General features: G+C 41.4%; 1 long non-coding RNA gene across 1 annotated transcript in view; it reads left to right on the top strand.

The window, feature by feature from the left end:
- LOC308064662 overlaps nt 1–17,500 on the top strand; it is a 604,713-nt gene that overhangs the window by 452,498 nt on the left and 134,715 nt on the right. The gene's annotated exons all lie outside the window — the stretch shown is intronic.

Here is a 17,500-nt window from a genome sequence, read left to right as displayed (position 1 = left end):
CAAGCTCCTTGCTATGTCTGTGGGAGGAATACCCACGGAAAGGGGTTTTTCCACAGATTTGGGTAGAGGCAAACAAGCAGTAATGCTAGATTCATTGGGGGTGACTGCAAATCCCTTTATCAAGGCTAGGACTAAGTTATCATCCAAGCTATGGGTGATTTGGACAGATAAAGTTCACCTATTTTCACTCTGGGTATCTTTTTGATTCCAGAAAAGTATTGTAAGCATATTAGCCCAACTCATATTTTCTCAAAACCAGTTACAAATGTTATGTCTGCCAACCCTAATTATACCCTTCACCTCACAGCCTACACCTTTGTTTACAATCCAAATTTATCCTACCAAAACCAGTTCCTTTATATACAGATACAAAACACACTACATGTATACATACTAAACTTACAGTTCTTCCTAAAACTACTCATACATAATAGGACTATTGATTGTTAAATGGCAACTGAAGTTCTGAATTAATAATACAAACACATGCATTTCAAACCAACACCTTAATATACGTATAAGTTATTTCAACTTATTATCTCAAACAATGTCACAGGTTTGTTAGCTGTGTCCATATTAAAATTTTGGTTTCTAGAGAAGTATAAGAATTAAAAACAGAAATGCCAAACAAATAAAAATCAGCAGTCCTTTGAGCACTCTAGATTGGTATAGGAGAGTCCTTGATTGCAGCTGCGATTGCCTGACATTCACCTGTGAACACAAAAAGGAAAAAAAGATGCTCGGTCGTTATTCGACCGGCAAACATTAGGTTAAAAGGTGGGTGCTACCCATCTAGTATTGATTTGATGGAGTTTTCTGGAGCTATCTTTTGCCTCCCAAGCCTAAAGGTTCTTTGGGGTTGTTAGGACCATTGCCCCTGTTCCAATCTGAGGCATTTTAACTCGGACAGACAGAAGAATTATAGGAGGAGTATGCCTGAGTGATAATACCTATTTTTTCTAAATCTGAACGTGCAGCTGCTGGCAAAGTAGTTGTTAAGTTTGCGATGTTTGGTACAGCAGCTGTTAATGGGTCTGTATTAGCATTCAGGCACTGACAATCAATTGTTAAACACCCCCTCCGTGTCTGGTTTCTGAACCAGCCAGACAGGTGAGTTATATGGGGAGTGGGTTCTGGAGATAATCTGTCATTTCCCCAAATCACCTATGAATTCAGAAATGCCATTCTGTGCTGCAGCAGAAAGCAGATATTGCAGTATGTTAGCAGGTTCTGAGTCAGGGAGTGCAGGGGCTGCACGCGGCACATGCACTGCAGCCTCCCCAGTTTCTGCCAGGGTTGGGATCAATGTTTGAGCCAAACGATCACACGCTGCCAGGCACCAAGTTCTTCCACTGAAAGCATTGAAACCTAAAGCGTTTTCATTATGATCTTTAACTGCAAAACAAGTAGTCAACATGCCTTCTGATCAGGGAGCCATAGACTGACCTTGGCAGTTTGACACACAACACTTGCTCCATTCACACTGCTAATCTTAACTCTTTGCCGTCCGGACCGCACACCCAGCTTCTCGGCAACTTATTGTGTTAGATGAAATTTGTGCTCCCATGTCTGTTAAAAACTTCATCAATTGTCTCTGAGGATCAACTGGAATTAAAACGTAAGGACCATCTTCAGCTGTCCACTGGTAAGCTTCCCCTTTCCAGGCAGGCAGGCCCAATTGCCTTCTGGATGTTACTAATTTTTTTTCACTTCGTGTTCTGCAATTCCCCCCTAACGGGGAGAAAGGAGTTGTCTTCTTTTCTGGGGACCAGTGCTGAAGGAGTTAAAATACACTCTTTCCTTTCACCATTAGTTTCTGGCATTTTTTAACCAGTTTCAAACTAATGCCAATAGGCTGGCCTTGAACCAGGGCTCTGGGAATGCCTAGGGTTAATGCATCCTTGCATAACTCATTCCTCCATTCTTGAGATTCTGTTCGAAGTTTTTTAGATTTGTTTACCTTTGATCTAGTTTCTGCCCCCTGTTTCAAGGGTCTTACTTTGCAATCTCCTCCCCAGGACTTCAGGTTTTGTTTTTCAGCTAGTGCACCATCCCAGCCCATTTCACAACTGTAGTTAACAATGCTGTGCATCAATTCTGCCCATGTCAGGAGTTGCTTACATGCATTATTGCCCTAGTTTTTGTTGTATTCAGTATCTTTTTTAATGTCATCCCATTCTGAAACTAGATAGGGTTTAAGAGTTATTTGGGCTCCTCTAATCAGTGGTTTAACATTTCAAAATCTATTAAATCAATTAAATTCTGTTGCGGGGCTGAGGGCACGGCTCAACCAGGAATTGATTTATTTCCTGCCAGCTGGCCTCCCCCTGTTGAATCAATTCTTTGGCTTAGGCTTAGTGGTGCGGACCGGGAAAACCCATCAGGGGGGGCTGCTCTGGCAGTTTCCCAGTCGTCAGGCCCACCCAGCCCATTCGGTGCCCATAATTCACTATCTCTTGCAGAAACTTGCTCCAGGTGTTTACGTGGATTTGTTCCTGGGGGATTTCTGCAGCAGCTGCAGCAGCATTCATAACACAGGTGGTCTGTATACAGCCCTGAGCATCGCCTACATAAGTTTTCAAGCTATCTGGGAGACCCCAAATAAGGGGAGTTACTCTTGCCGGATCAATAGAAGCTAGCATTGGGGATTTCATTAACACATTTCTCTCGTACATTGCTTGTATGCAGGCTGCCTTTGGCTCAGATGTGGCCAAACTAGAGAACCCTGAGGTTTTGATAACAAAAGGGTCACCTCGCTCTTGCAGGTCTATATCACCGGCCCAATAGGCAGCTCGTGTGGTTAATGAATAGTTGTGGTCGCCTGGTGTGATGGTTAGAAATGCTCCAGGGCCCCAGTAACTTCCTGCTTCACCCTCACTTAGTAAGATTCGGGGCCCCCTCCCGTAAGGTAAACTCGCCAACACATATTCCATGCCAGATTCCCCTGGATGCCTGGAATACTTTTCCCGGAACTTTGCCAATTCAGTGGGAGACCATGAGACAATACATACAGTAGTACAGACATTGTCATCTCCCTCATTTGCAGTTTCGGGTTTGATCCATGGTGGTATAGACACAGGTTCTGGGGCAGGATCATAACCAGAACCTTCCAGCAGTTCATCATTATCATTATCACACCAGATGTCTCCGTCCCACATCTCGGGATCTGCACAGTCGTTTAGTTTGAGGATTTGCTTAGCCAAGACTGAGAATGGCTTTTGATTTAATAAGAAATTTAACATTCCCTGCAGTTGTTTTTCTCGTCTCTCAGCTGAGGCTAACAGCATTTTAAGTTTCCTGTTTTCAGTTCTTAAGATTTGGTTTTCATTTGTGAGGGTATCTACTAGTATCCAATATTTTTGGACACATTCTTCTCCCACTTGGGATAGTGCACACTTATATTCTTCCAGCAGTTTATCCATGGCAATCCTGTCTGTGACACCAATTTTCTGTCACGTTAAGTCTGACGAGTGATGGGCAAGGGGGGCGACAGCCCTCCCGTTGAGTCACGAGGTTCGGAAAAGATCTCCTTGCTTTCCAAACTCCTTCTCAGAGACGAGTCTGGGTGCAGATAGATCCAATCCTAGTCACAGACTTGGGCAAGGGGGTTAGGTCTCAGGGATGGTATCTACAGCCACTCGTCAGAGTTAACGTTTGCCTGTCGGCGCTCGGTCTAAGGACTTTCACTGAGCGTCAGCGTTTGCCTGTCAGAGCCCAGTTAAGGGCTTTCACTGAAACAGTTTTGCACAGTGGGAACACTGGATAATTTATTAAGATGACAGATATAACCAATTCAGAATTGCCACTGATAAATACACGTACTACAAAAATCGAGCTCGAGCAAAGAGTACAGCGCTTCTGTTAGTAACGTTCTCCCGGTAACGGCCGACAGAGTCGGAGGTGCAAGTCTTACCGCAGAGGCGTCCCTGCCGGGGGAGGAGAGGCATCCGGGCCTGTCAACCCGTCCCGTAGCTGAGTTCTCATCCTCAAAAAAAGTATCCTAATTTGCCAGATTTTATACCCGTGGCGTGGTGGGACTAAGTTAATTGTTGTGTGCTGATTGGCCCTTAACGAGGTGTCAGTTTGGGAGGATCAGCTGGGCCCAAGGGTGGAGCGGGGAGGATCTGGCGCAGACACAGATGTACGGTTACAGGCGTGTGGGACTCACCGGAGCAACACCAGGCTGTGCGGCCCCCGCGCACCCCAGCCGTCACTGTGGTCACTGTGTTCGATGTCACTCAGCTGGCTCAGCCCCTGCACACTGACCAGCAGACCCCGGCCAACTCCCCCCGGCTTATACACCCAGCATGTTGTTCTGTGCTGTGGAACATCCCTTTGGCTGGTCCCAGCTGTGTCCCCCCTGCAATTTCCAGTGCCCCTCCAGCCCTCCCGCTGGCGGCGCCTGAGAAACTGAAACATCCTTGACATCACCCAGCAACAACTAAAAACATCGGTGTGCTATATCAACACCAAATTCAAACCCAAACACAGCACTGTACTGGCCTACTAAGAAGAAAATTAACTCTATCCCAGCTGAAACCAGGACAAGGCTGTAGTGGTTGTTTCAAGGGTTGTTCCGAGAAAGCAACTGCAAGTGTTTTAATAGTCTACGATATAACATTTCCTCTGTTCTATATCGATTTGTAATTGATTCCCTTTTACCTAGTGCCATTCTGATGCCTGTATCCTTAGTCTGGTTTCTGCTTACCAACTTAAATCCTTTTCCTGGCAGAGCAGACGCTACAATCAAGAAGTGATTTCCCAGGATGCGGTTCATCCTCTGGGCCATGGGTATGTTACTTCTTTGGTTTTGGCTCAGCCGCACTGTTTTAGGTAGCAGAGAGCTGCATTTCTGTTCCCCCTTGACTTAAAACCATAACAAACACACACACCAAACCCCCTTGCAAAGTTTAACTCTTTTTTTTTTCTGAGTGCAAACTGAATATTTATCCAAACTGTTGCTGATGAATAATCTTACACTTCTAGTGTCATATATTAATATTGTAAGTAGCTAGGTAATTTAGGTTACTTGTTCTATGCAAAGTGGATAAATCGGGTATTTTGCTTGAAGGAAGACAACACATTATTGCCCTCTTTTATATCCATATAGGTCAACAACTTGATGTGAATAAGCTGTAAATAATATGGTCAAGTTTGTATTCATAAACCAATATTCATTGTAATGCATAAACAGGCTTGTAATTGTATAGCGACAAAGGGGTTAAAATGTCTGAAAGATCATATAGACTGTTCTGGCAAGAAAGTTGCAAATCTCTGCAAGGGGAGCTGTCCTCCTTATCTGCAAAGCAAGCTGCCCTGCCAAGGAGATAACGGGACAGCTGGATGTCCTTGAGTAAAACTACAAGGGGTATTGTAAAAACCCTGGGAAAGATTTCTACAAGTCTGCCAACTCATCACTTTTGAAACACAGCAGTGAAAGCAAAGAGAAGGGCCAAGACCTGGAGGGAAACCTACTGCTTCTAGAATAACTAAAGCATATGCTTCAAAGTGATGTAGTGTGAACGAACTTTAGAATAGAATTAAAGAATAAACATTATGTTTGTTAGCCACTGTAACAATTGTAGATATCATGTACCGCCACATGTTACTCATCTACCTGTGGTGTCTGTTCTGTTATCCTTTGTTAGACATCCGCCTATCTGCTGACCTTCTGTGTTAAAAGTTTAGCGGAACACTTCAGCAGGAGAGGACAGATAAGGGTAAAAGAAATAATTAAGCAAGAAAAGCAGATGGCCAGCAAGGGCATAAATTACCTCAGACTGATAAGAACACTGCAAATGTGCAAGACCATCACATAATGAGCAAAAGGTGAAAAGTACACCATGAGGAAGACCTACAGCCTTCCTCCCATAGACCACTACCCACATGCTAAAGACCCCGGCCCACAATTTTTGGAAGGATCTGCGCAAGCGTGAAAGACTGATAAGCTAATTAACATATGAAGCGAGGGTAGGCGGGTTCAGGTAATGAATATGTATAGGCGTTAATGGAATATTCATTATTTCATTATATAAATATAAGATAATCTGCCCCTCCGGGTGTGTACGATTGGTGGAAGGATCCCCCGTACGCCCGGCGCCGACAATAAAGAATACTCAATCACTAAGAAATTCTGAAGACGTTCTTTGAAACAAACTCTATTACTGTTCTGTTTCAGTGTAACATTATTTTCCATGTGTTTATAAAGTAATAAGGAATGTAATAAAAAAATAAAAACACCCCTCAGGATGTTCTATGAAACAGACATTTCTGACTATCTAGTAAATACATTTTCTTAAAAAAGCAAAGATCAAATGACTATTTGCTAAACTGAGACAACAACAGGATTTATTTAAGTGAAAGCAATCGTGAAAGAATCTAACTGTATGCAAACACGATTCAAACAGTATTATTTTTCCACTTCATGGTATAGGTGTTCACCTGGAAAGAAACTTGGTGCCATAAACTTGTAAGTTACCATATTTGGAACACAGCAAAATATATTTTCATTTCTTATTTACTGATTCAATTAATTCATTCCTTGCTTATTTGTTTTAATGTTCATGGCAAACTGACTTAATAACAAGATGGATGACTAATACAATGTTCCTTTATCACTGATTTAATTTCAGCATGCCTGAAGCTTTTGCGGGGACAGATAAGTACTGTCTAAATCTGAATAAATTTTTTAACTTTTTTGTTACTGTAGTTGTATTTTATGCTAATAGTACGTAGATTCTGATAGTGTCAGAACCCAACCAACCCACTAAAAACCAGTACAATTAAAAGATATTTTTTTTTATTTCAGTGGAAGTTAATATTATGGTTGCGTATGGTTAGGATCTCTAATACATGTGTAGGATTCTACATTTAAAAATGCTGAGTGTGCACTGACTTTCAAAAATCAAAAGAAAATGCTAGGAGCTTAACATTTTTTTAATTCATGCCTATTTCTTTGGTGTCAACAAATAATTAAGAACCTGGCTTCTGAGACAAATTATTTTTCTGGGTTTGAAAATGAATATAAGATTTAAAAAGAAAGATATCTTATTCCTTATGTGTATAAAATATCAAAAAAGGGATGTTGAAACAAAGCTTTAAGTGCTGCAATATATTTGAGAAAATAAAATGTAATTTACAGTGTTCTTCCTACAGAGACCTTTGAGAGGAAGCCAGCAACAAAATTACCAGTCTTTAGCCTTTAAGACATTAGGGGGCACCACGACCTCACAGACCTAAAATGATATAAATTAAAGTACAGTTACTTTTCCTATCCAAAGTAAACAGGAAACAGCATAAAATAACGAAATCAGCTCCCAGAGTCATTCCGTAGTGTGAGATTATGATGCAGCTCTTAAAAAATTTTGCAAAAGACAACGCAGACATTTAGAAGAATATAGACTACACCCTCCTTTCTGTAAGAGTAATAAAACAGACTAATGGATGCAATATAAGCAGCTTGCTTTCAAGTCTTTACTTAAATCTTAAGTTTTTCTTCAGGGTAGCATTCTGGGAATACGTCATTTTCAGCTAAAGCCTCTAAAGTATTACAGCATTAGTTCAACCTATAAAGTAAATTTCTGTGTAGGCAGGGAGCACCCCGTGAGCTTGGGATGGAGCTGCTTTAAACCCAGGTCCCTGAGTTGGGTATCATGCTTGGGATAGTCACCATCAGCTATCTGACTACACCACTAAACCTGCATGTGCTGCAACAACGCCATGCAAATCTCATGCCACTACAAGGGGACATTAACAGTCTTCGCTCTGACATGCAGATGTGTCTGACATGACCTGTCTGGGAAGGAACTGGAAGGATGTGGATCTGTGCAGAGGGAAGGTGTCTGGTCGGTCCAGGGGGTTGCTGTTCTTGAAGAGGGACAACAGCTGTGACTTCAAGCGCTGACTTGCAGAAAAAGAAGGTGCCTTGCTGTTGTTCCTCTGCAGCTGAGCTGATGGTGTGCTTGATGTGACAGAGGTAAGTGGCTGGACAGAAAGCTTATAAGCAGATGTCTGTCTTTCCTGGAAGACTAACAAGTCTCCCTAGGGTTCTTACAGTTTGACCTAGACACCTGAGGCCTTACTTGCATCAGCTGTGAAGGATGATTTTCAATGGAAATCTACACTGTAAAAAATATCCAGGTGTAACATCTAAGAATATATGGTCTACTGCATAAAATCAAATCATATAGTAGTGTGTGCTTTGAGTAGAAAATAATCAACCAACTAAAATTTCATGATGGGAGATGACTAGCAGTTGGGAAAGGTATGACATAATATATGAGAAACTTGTTTATGTAAGTGGAAAGCATGACTCATAGCCTGTGGAGCTGGGCTGGGGAGTGACTGGATTCTACAAAGTAAAACAGCACTCTGTCGCTACACTTCCTAGTTTCTCTACTGCCTGAATATGGGCACCTTTGTGAAAAACTTGCACTGAATGGAGGTTGTAGTTAAAACTAATGGAGTAACTGCGGTCCTGCTTAGTGCAGGAGGCAGACTAGGGCAGTCTGTAGCTGCGAGAGGGTTATCACTCCACTGCAGCCTGAAACAACCGAGAGAGGGTCAGTGTTTCAGCATTTCAGCCTACAAACCCGTGTATGTGATGATCAAGTTCTGGGCTGCGATACTGGCAGAAATCTTCTCAAGTGATCGGTCAAACAAAGATATGTATACTATGGATGTATGTGAATATAAAGCCTGTAACGACTAATACATGTATGAACTATAATATAGTACCTGAAAAAATACATACAGACCTTCTTTATTTATATGGCTTTATTACACAAAATATGCATGGCGTGCTGTACAAATGTAAATTAAGATCACAGTGTCTCTCTTGAGATGTTTGCAGCCCTGAAAATACCCCAAGAAACTGTCCAAAGGCAAAGGAAAGGAATATGGAGTAAAGCCTGGCAGCCACATAAGCTTTTTGCAAATAAAATCTGAATATATATGTATATATTATATATGAATTAAGTTGGTTTTCGTTTGAAATATGTTTGTCACTGCCTAGAAATACTCTTTTTCACATTCTCACCACTTTAGGCTTCATAGCACAGTGACAGCTTATGATGGACATTATGGAATGGACTTTGCCTCAGAGAACACAGTGTCTGTGGTCCATTGCTGTTCATAGATCTACAGCTGAAGTTCATGCCACTTCTTTCCACTGCTGGTTTTACATGCTGTAACTAGGTTAAAATTAACACCAAAAAAAACCCCAAACCTATTCTCCTTGCACTCAAACCTCTGCTCAGTATGGGTATGAAACTGTCCTTGACCTTATGGATTTTTAGGGAGTTACTCAGAGATTGAGGTCCTTGGGAAAGGGAAGGAAGTACAAAGATGACTCTGTACTTGCCTAAAATAAATTTTCTAGGTCTGAGTAGTTTGAAGTTTTGCAATTTGGCTAACAATCTTTAACCAATGAAGCAGTATGGGCTGTTACTGGAAAATGTTAACACTTCTTCAGAAAAGTCACTTTGTGAATTCCTGTATCAACCTCTGCTCTACAGAAACAGTTTTTCAAAAATCCCTTAGGGGAGAAAAATCTCCACATGTCCTTTCACGTACTGGGAGTTAGATCTCCTAAAATGAGTTCAGTATTGTACTTTTTACTCTAATTGGATGTTTTGTCAGAGACCCACCACACTGACACATCCTAGGCTTTCCAAACTTCAGTGAAAGAGTCTCAGTGGCCTGTGACTCAGGCCCTACTTATATATGTTCCCTAACATGGAGGATTAGCAGAACATGCCAGCAAACGCTGGTGTGCAACAGCAGGGAGTCTTTAACTGTAACAGATAGAACTATAGAAATTTATTAAATGTAAGTTATTGAACAGTGACACAGAAATAGAGAGATTCATACTATAAACAGTATGGACACGGTGCTGAGTATACACAAGGGTATGCTGGTTTAAAATAGGAAGCCTGTTTTGATTATTTGTATCTTAGATGCAAAGTTTGATTACTACAGAAGGAACAGGTAGCATGAAAAGACAAGTAATTTTGTCCTGAAACACAACCCACTTAATTATTTTCTGTTTTTTTCTACACCACAGTTTGTACCAGCTTCAAAATGGGTAGAGCTGTTGCTAGGTAATCTTTACCCACTTGGTAACGGAAGTTTCAGCCAGGCAGAGAAGGGTTTTTATATATCTCCAACAGCATAAAATTAAAATCTAAGACGTTGCTTAATACCTCTTCCCAGCACAACCCCGCTCCTTAGCTATGGGCCTCTTTCCAGGGAGCAACCCAGCTACCAGCACAAGCATCCCACTTGCACAGGCTGTAGGTCAACATGCTTTGAGCGGCAGCAGCTGTGAGCCCTCCCTGAGCACCTTCCTTATCTCGGCTGTGAGCATCAGGCTTGCACACCCGTTCTTCTCCAGGGTGATTCCTCCCTTGTGCTGAGCAACTGTCTGTGCAGTGAAACGAGGCAGGGAATTGATGCAGCTGAAAAGCAAACCAGCCTCCCCCTCCCTCTTCGCTGGGCTCAGCTAGGTCAAGTTCCCTGCTTTGGTTTGTTTTGCGGCTGCATAAGCAGTTCGGATAAACTCAGAGGGAAATGCGGTAGGTGGTCAGAGACAAGTGGGCTGGCGCGAGGCAGGAATGGGGCTGTTCAGGCTGCCTTAACACATGCGTGGCATTGCCATGAAGGATCAAAATGTAGCCTCAGTTTCTCTTACGTTTGTGATCTACCAAGGATCTGAAGGAAATTTGGCTCAGCTTAATGTGTGAAGCTGAACTAAAAATAGTACACAACTGGTATTATTAATCCAGATCTTGAAACAAACATTTAACTCATACTTTAACAGAAAAACCGTGTGGGGAATTTTACAGCTGTAATTCCAATGTGGAAAAGACCAAGACAAAGTTAAACTCAAGACGGCTCTCAGATAACCACAGTCAGCAAACTATGGTTGCATCCTCCATTGTTCCTGATCTAGAGATGTTCTTTTCCATCTGTTACTGACACCCACTGTCACCATAAAGAAGCTTTTTTACCTTTGGGTGGCAAAACCACACATAGAAAAATCGGCAATTGTTTTCTCTTTTTCACAGGATGTGGGCTACAAAGGATGGTTCAATTACATTCATTATCTGTTTAATGTTACGTATTATTTTCTTCTGCATGAACCATTGCATCCAAAAGCATGATAAATAAATATGTACCCAGTTTCAATGGTATTAATCACCTCAGAGATAAATTTTTGTCACTGAAGGAGATTGCAGCTGCAGTGAGTACTTGCCAGCCCCACAGATCCACTCTGGCAGATTTGTGGTGATACAGGCAACCTACTACCCGACCTGTTTATTATTTCTTCTTACTTCTAGAGAAGCAACCTGGAGCCAAGCTTGCAGATCTCCCTGTGGGATCTCTGATCCTATTCTGCCCTAGGGGCATGCCACTTCTGCATTAACTCACAAAAACGCTCTTCTGCAGTGAGAATTCACTGTCAGCCATGCCTGCTATTGAATAGGTTTCCAAAATACAAGTATTTCAGCCTACTAGCACACTGGCTGTGCCAACATGATGTATGCATGAAGCATATTTGTTGATTTACTTTCCTAGAGATTGTTTAAAACAGCAGTGCAACTTAGAAAATCGATCCACTAACCAGAAGGAAAGCTGGGAATGGAAAAAAGGGCTCAGTTGTGGCATTCCCTGAGGGAACTAGTAAGAACTGAAAAGGGATCAGAAGAAAAAATTCCTAATAAATAAAAGAGTGTAATAGAGAAACCTTTTCATATGACTCCCCTGCATTTGCCTCATCCATCTGCCTTTTTACAGAAGTAATACATAACGTTAAAGATACACTATCTAGCACGCAGCAGTGACAAAGTCACGCTGCTGAGGGTACATTGTGTAACGAGAAGTTGATTGCCTATGTTCAACCCAGGAAACTTTTGTTTTCAAAATATTATGCAAATGGTTATCAGCAAGATATTTAAATCAAAGTCTCACTTACAGAGTCCTAGAGAAAAAAAATGTAGTTTTGTCCCAGTCTTTGTTTTGTCTGGTAGTGAAACTGAACTGTTTCTGAGACAAAGTATTAAACCCTATCTTTGAAGCACAGCTCATAAATAATCAAGGACAAAGACTATGTGCATGTGATTTCACAGCCATAACTGTTGATGAATGAATGCTGCAACCAAAAACTCTACAGTGCTGCATAAAGTCCATTAGTCATCAAGAAGTTACACAATTTTTCTGGTTTATATTAACACATAGTGGAAACACATTGCATGATTCCCACTTTACTCAATGTCTAAATCAGTTACCTCACTTGCAGTTCAGCTAAAGTGTAAGAAACAGACCCTGGCGTTTGGTTGGACTGAAGTCTTTGCAATCATTGCTGATAGGTATTTTAGTAAAAAGGTTGTACACACTTATTAAGAACTGCCTAGCTGACCAGTATTAAAACTTGACTTTTAACAACTTTTAAGCTTGACTTTTTACAGCAATTCAACTCAGTACAGCCCAACATTAATTTTTGTTTTAAAGCAGACATTTTAACATTTACGTAGAATTAGTCCTTTGGTTATGACTTGCATTTGTCCACTGACTGGACAATAAGGGAAGAATAATCTTGGTAAAAAGGGATTTATTTGCCATCCTAAAGTATGTGCATGTGAATCTTGGTGAACAAATGGGAGGAACGGGTTTGGCATATCCTGTACCCCTAATATTTAAGCCCATCCTTCTTTACCACCAACCTTCCTTTACAAGGTTTGGTGCAAGTTATAAACATAGCACATCCTATTGAGTTTCATAACTTCCACATAAATATACACAGCTCTTCGTAAATTCAGCATCAGCCCTGTATGTGTACGTGCCAAAAGGAAGGCAGGGAGACCAGAATTCCATTTCGCAGTAGCCTTACTGCAGTATTTAATTGATCTTTCTATGATTAAAAGGAAAAACAACATAGTTTGCTTTGGGCGTTTGCGTGTATTTTATAAATATTGCATCACCTCGTGATGTCACATGGTATTTGGTATCCTGTAACCCCATCCACAAAAGCTTATGTTAGCAGCAGCCGACTGATTTTTCTGTCTCTTACCAGATGCATCACAGCACACACAGTTATACCAGCATTACTGTGCAAGTAGTTGCTCAGTTTTAATTGCATTTGTTGGCATATTCTAAAAACAGATCAGAGCCAAATAACAAGACCTAGCTCTCTTCTGTTACTGATGTTTAATTTTTCTGTAATGCCTTCTGGTTAGTGTCAGTAGAAATCTACTATGGATGTAGTTTCTGACTTGCCTACTCCCGAGAGTTGACTTAAAAACAAGACAATTGGTTGTATTAGGGGTGTTCTGGATACACGGAGCGTTGCAGAAGACAGCAGCAAGGAAGTCATTGCAAAAGAAAGCATAACGTATTTTACCGAGGCATTTCAAAGGATAAAGGAATGGGTGACATCAAACAAGAACAGGTCAGGTAGGCAGAAGCAGCTAGCCTCGGCCAGGACTTGCAGATGACCATTTTTTAATTTGAGGCAGAATAGGAATGAAAAACAACAAGGGCAGCTGCAAGAGGACATAACTGAGCTAAATAAGAAGGTCGGTGCCTTGGTAGTACAGTAACAACACTGATGGAGTACGTCATGGAATCACAGAATCACTTAGGTTGGAAAAGACCTTTAAGATCACCGAGTCAAACTGTTAACCTAGCACTGCCAAGTCCACCAGAAGATACATGGGATTAAATAATAACGCTGAGAGCTGATGAGGTCCAGAACAAGGTTTTGCCAGAGGAAATGCAGTACAGCTGGTAGCTGTGGAAAATGGTGAACTTCCCAGTTGCTCTCAGCAGACAAAAGCGAGACAAAAGTGAGCTGATGACATCTAAGCAGGAGAGAGGAAAGGCTTGTAGTTGCACATCTTTTTTTAAAAAGGGAAACAAAACCAAACTAGATCTGTATCATCACCTATAAATGGCATGTGGGAGGAGTTTTGGAAAGTGGAAAATCCCAGTGCTGCTCAGCAGTGAGAAACCCCCTCTCCTTCCAGCTGAGGACATGTCACTGGAAAGTCCCAGCCTGAAAAAAAAAAAAAAAAAAAGTCCACCAAGTAAACAAATTGTGTAGGCAGTAAAAACAGAACAAGAACAAAGTCAAATGATACTTCAACTTTAAAGGAGTTTATTTTAGGGTTAGCATTTCTTTGAGTGGCAACAGTTTGAGTTCAAACAAGAAAAATCTCATTAAAGTGAAAAGGGCTGGTAAACATCACTGCTGATATTAGGCCGTAGAAAGAAAGCTCGTTTCTTTAAAAGCTAAGATTTCAGCTTTGGGATGTTTTGGATTTTCTGCAACTGAGTGTAGTCAAACGATCCCAGTGACAAACCAGATACCCAGGATTATTACATCTCTGTAAAATTAGAAATGATTGTCTGGCAACTTTGTGGAATTTTTTCCCCCTTCATTTACATGTACTTCCAGACAAGTAAGCTGACCTTAACAAAGGGCTTCCCCAGAACTCACTGGGCACAGCTTGTTGTCTTACAAACAAGTTCAATGCTGGGAATTTTTCCAGCACTGTCCATAAACAAAAAAAAAAAAAAAAAAAGGAAGAACCACGGTTGGTCACATTAAGACAAGAAAGTGTTGAACAAAATTCTAGGATTCTTCCCTCTCTAACTAGCATTCATGAAAATAAAAATATTAACATAAATTATTACCCTTCTCTGAAATAAATCAGCTTTCAACAAAGGTACTTCGCAGTAATTAATCACAGCAACATTCACTCAAATCGTGGAACCAATTACAGCAGCAGCATTTTCTAGCTGTAATGTAGGAAAATAATCAAGACAGTTTTAACCTTACTTTTCCGCTCTCCCAGTTAATGTCACCACATCCTGACCGATGTTCACGGCAGTCCAACCCTGATAGCAAACAACAGATGCCGGGTTTTGTCTAGACTGCCCCATCTTCAACCCTATCAATATTATAATTAAAATGTAGTGTTTTCTTTTCTTTAAACTCATGTTAAGTGTCATCAGGATTCAACACTGCTACGACAGCCATCTCAAGCATGTTATCCTTGACAGCCAATTACTATTATTATTTTTTAAACTGCTAGCTTATTTACATCCTCTCAGATTTGGGAAGAGGACTAATTAGCAGTCTTTGCAGGGGGGGGGTATGGTTGTTTCTATTTTGGTTTGGGTTTTGCATTGCTTCTGATGTGTATAAATAGTAGGAGGGAACCAGAACTGTAGGAAGGTTTGGAATTTTGATTCTTTACAATTTTTCCTGTTACAAAATAAGGAAATAATGCTATTACTGTCATAACAGGGGGCAGGAGGACTTGGCTTCTAAGGCAGAAGCTCGGCGCCCAAGTCCATTGATCACATCTCTGTTTCTGGAGCTTTGAACAGCCAAGAACAATGATGACAAAAGCTTTCCCCAGGCACCAAGCTGGAGCAGCAAATGTGAAACTCAGCTGAGTTCCAGTTCCTGCATCTGATGCAATAACCGCATTAAGCTTTCTAAAGGAGAAACGTCACAAATCTCTTCCGTGTGTGCTCTTCAGGCACGGCAGCAGGATCCATGATGTTTCCTGGTTGGGGCCAGGGTGGGGACAAAAGTGGAGACAATATTGAAAAAAATGTGCCGATTGGACCCTTCATAATTTTTATAGGAATGTCCTTTCCTCAAAGCAATTTCCTAGCAATAAAAGCAGATTGTGACAGCATCATAAACACGCTCTGCTGATCTTTTAAAGGTTTTTTTTCAGGTGTACACACCAGTGTGGATCAGGATGAGGTAGCACAGCATCTGACAACAAGAACTGTCTTATGTTGGATGACACCTATTGCAAGAGGCCTCTGTCTTAAAAGACTTTTCAGTTTCAGCTAACACAAGTTTGCTCCAAGAGCTGATATGCTAACTCCTCTGGAAATCTGCTGATAATTTCAAAGCTTCAAGTTTTTTGTCTTCTGGTAGTACAGCCATCCTATTTGAAACCATTTCAAAATAGCTGCATCTTTAACGCTAAGAGGTATGCTCTTGGATTCAACTAACATGCTGTTCCTCATACTGGTAACTGTCAAGACCTTACTGATGGGAGTAAGCACTACCATAAATCTGGACATTCCAGCCAAGAGACTTACATATTTCAGTGTCTGGCTGGCAGCAAGACACACAAATAGTCAGTATGTTTACTTACAGAATACTGATACAATTAAGTAACACTGGGAAAAAAGCCTTAAAGGTGAAATGTCAGTGATGTTTCTGCCTGCTTCAGGTGACTGGTTGCTTTTTTTCAGCTGTAATAAGGTTTTATCTGGTAAAGCTCCTTTAAATGGCATGGATACGGAATCAGTTCAGAGTCACGGAATATAAAAACTCACGAACAAGGGAAGAAAAAGTTCTGAATGAACCAGAACCAACCACACCTTCATCAGAAAAAGGATTTCCATAGTCAGATCTGGCACTTGTCCTGAAGAAAAAAAAAATAAATATCAAACTAACCTAATTCCTGACAGAGTAACCTAATTCCTAACAGTCACTGGCGGTTATCAGAGCTGGGGAGTCATGGCTGGCACACAGCTAGCTCTGTATCTGGCTTTGCTTAGTGCTCTGCAGGTCATTTTATCCTGTTAGTTTTCTTCTTTGACCTTGCTTGCCTTGTTACAATGGAATTTCACTTGGTAGCTGATGACAAAAGGAAAACAAAACCAATTGTAAAGCTGAGTGACTAAGCAAGAAAATATATGCAAACCCATTGGAACATCTCAGAAAACCCAAATACGGTTTTACTCTGCTCACTGACAGGTTAAGCAAACAGGGCTTAAAGAACCTGAAAGCTTTCACATTCAACATCAAAAAGCTGGGAACTGCCAGAATTAACACAGAATACGCACAAGAAGATCCTGGACTAGGATCAAAAAGGCAGTACAAAAGTGTCTGGTTGCAGAAGGACCAGGTTCACCGGAGGCTATACTGAGCTGCATGGGGCTCACAAGCAGTTCACATGGGACTTCAAGGACAGGGCTGGCACCAGAGCTGCACTGACACAGATGCTGGCAAGTGCCACCATTCCTGCAGCAACGGAGGCTGGTATGGACAGGGGGGCTGGAAACCACAGCAGCTATGCGGTATCATACCGCTATGGACAGTGGTGGCACAGGACAGGCCCACGTCGTTTGGGCCGTGCGTGCCTCAGGGACAGCAGCCATACGGGGCAGACACCTGGGAACAGGAGCTGCTTCACCAAGCTCAGTGAAGTCTGCCCTTCAAACAAGCTGAAGCTTTCAGACAGGTATTAAAAACCAAACCCGAACAGTGTAATTACCGCTTCATTCATGCTTGTAATTCACTAGCCATCCCTTTTTCATCACATGAATGACATCACTGTCAGAAATTACTGCCAGAGGACCTAGACTGAAACTGGCTCTGCAATCACATTAAAGGTTGTCTGCGCCGATGCAGGAGCAGAGTTTAAATTAGCTTTAGAATTATTTTACCAAATAAGAAAAGCAA

This window comes from Falco punctatus (assembly GCF_963210335.1).
Source record: "Falco punctatus genome assembly, chromosome: 5".
Lineage (NCBI taxonomy): Eukaryota > Metazoa > Chordata > Aves > Falconiformes > Falconidae > Falco > Falco punctatus.
This window is presented reverse-complemented; position numbering and strand designations above follow the sequence as displayed.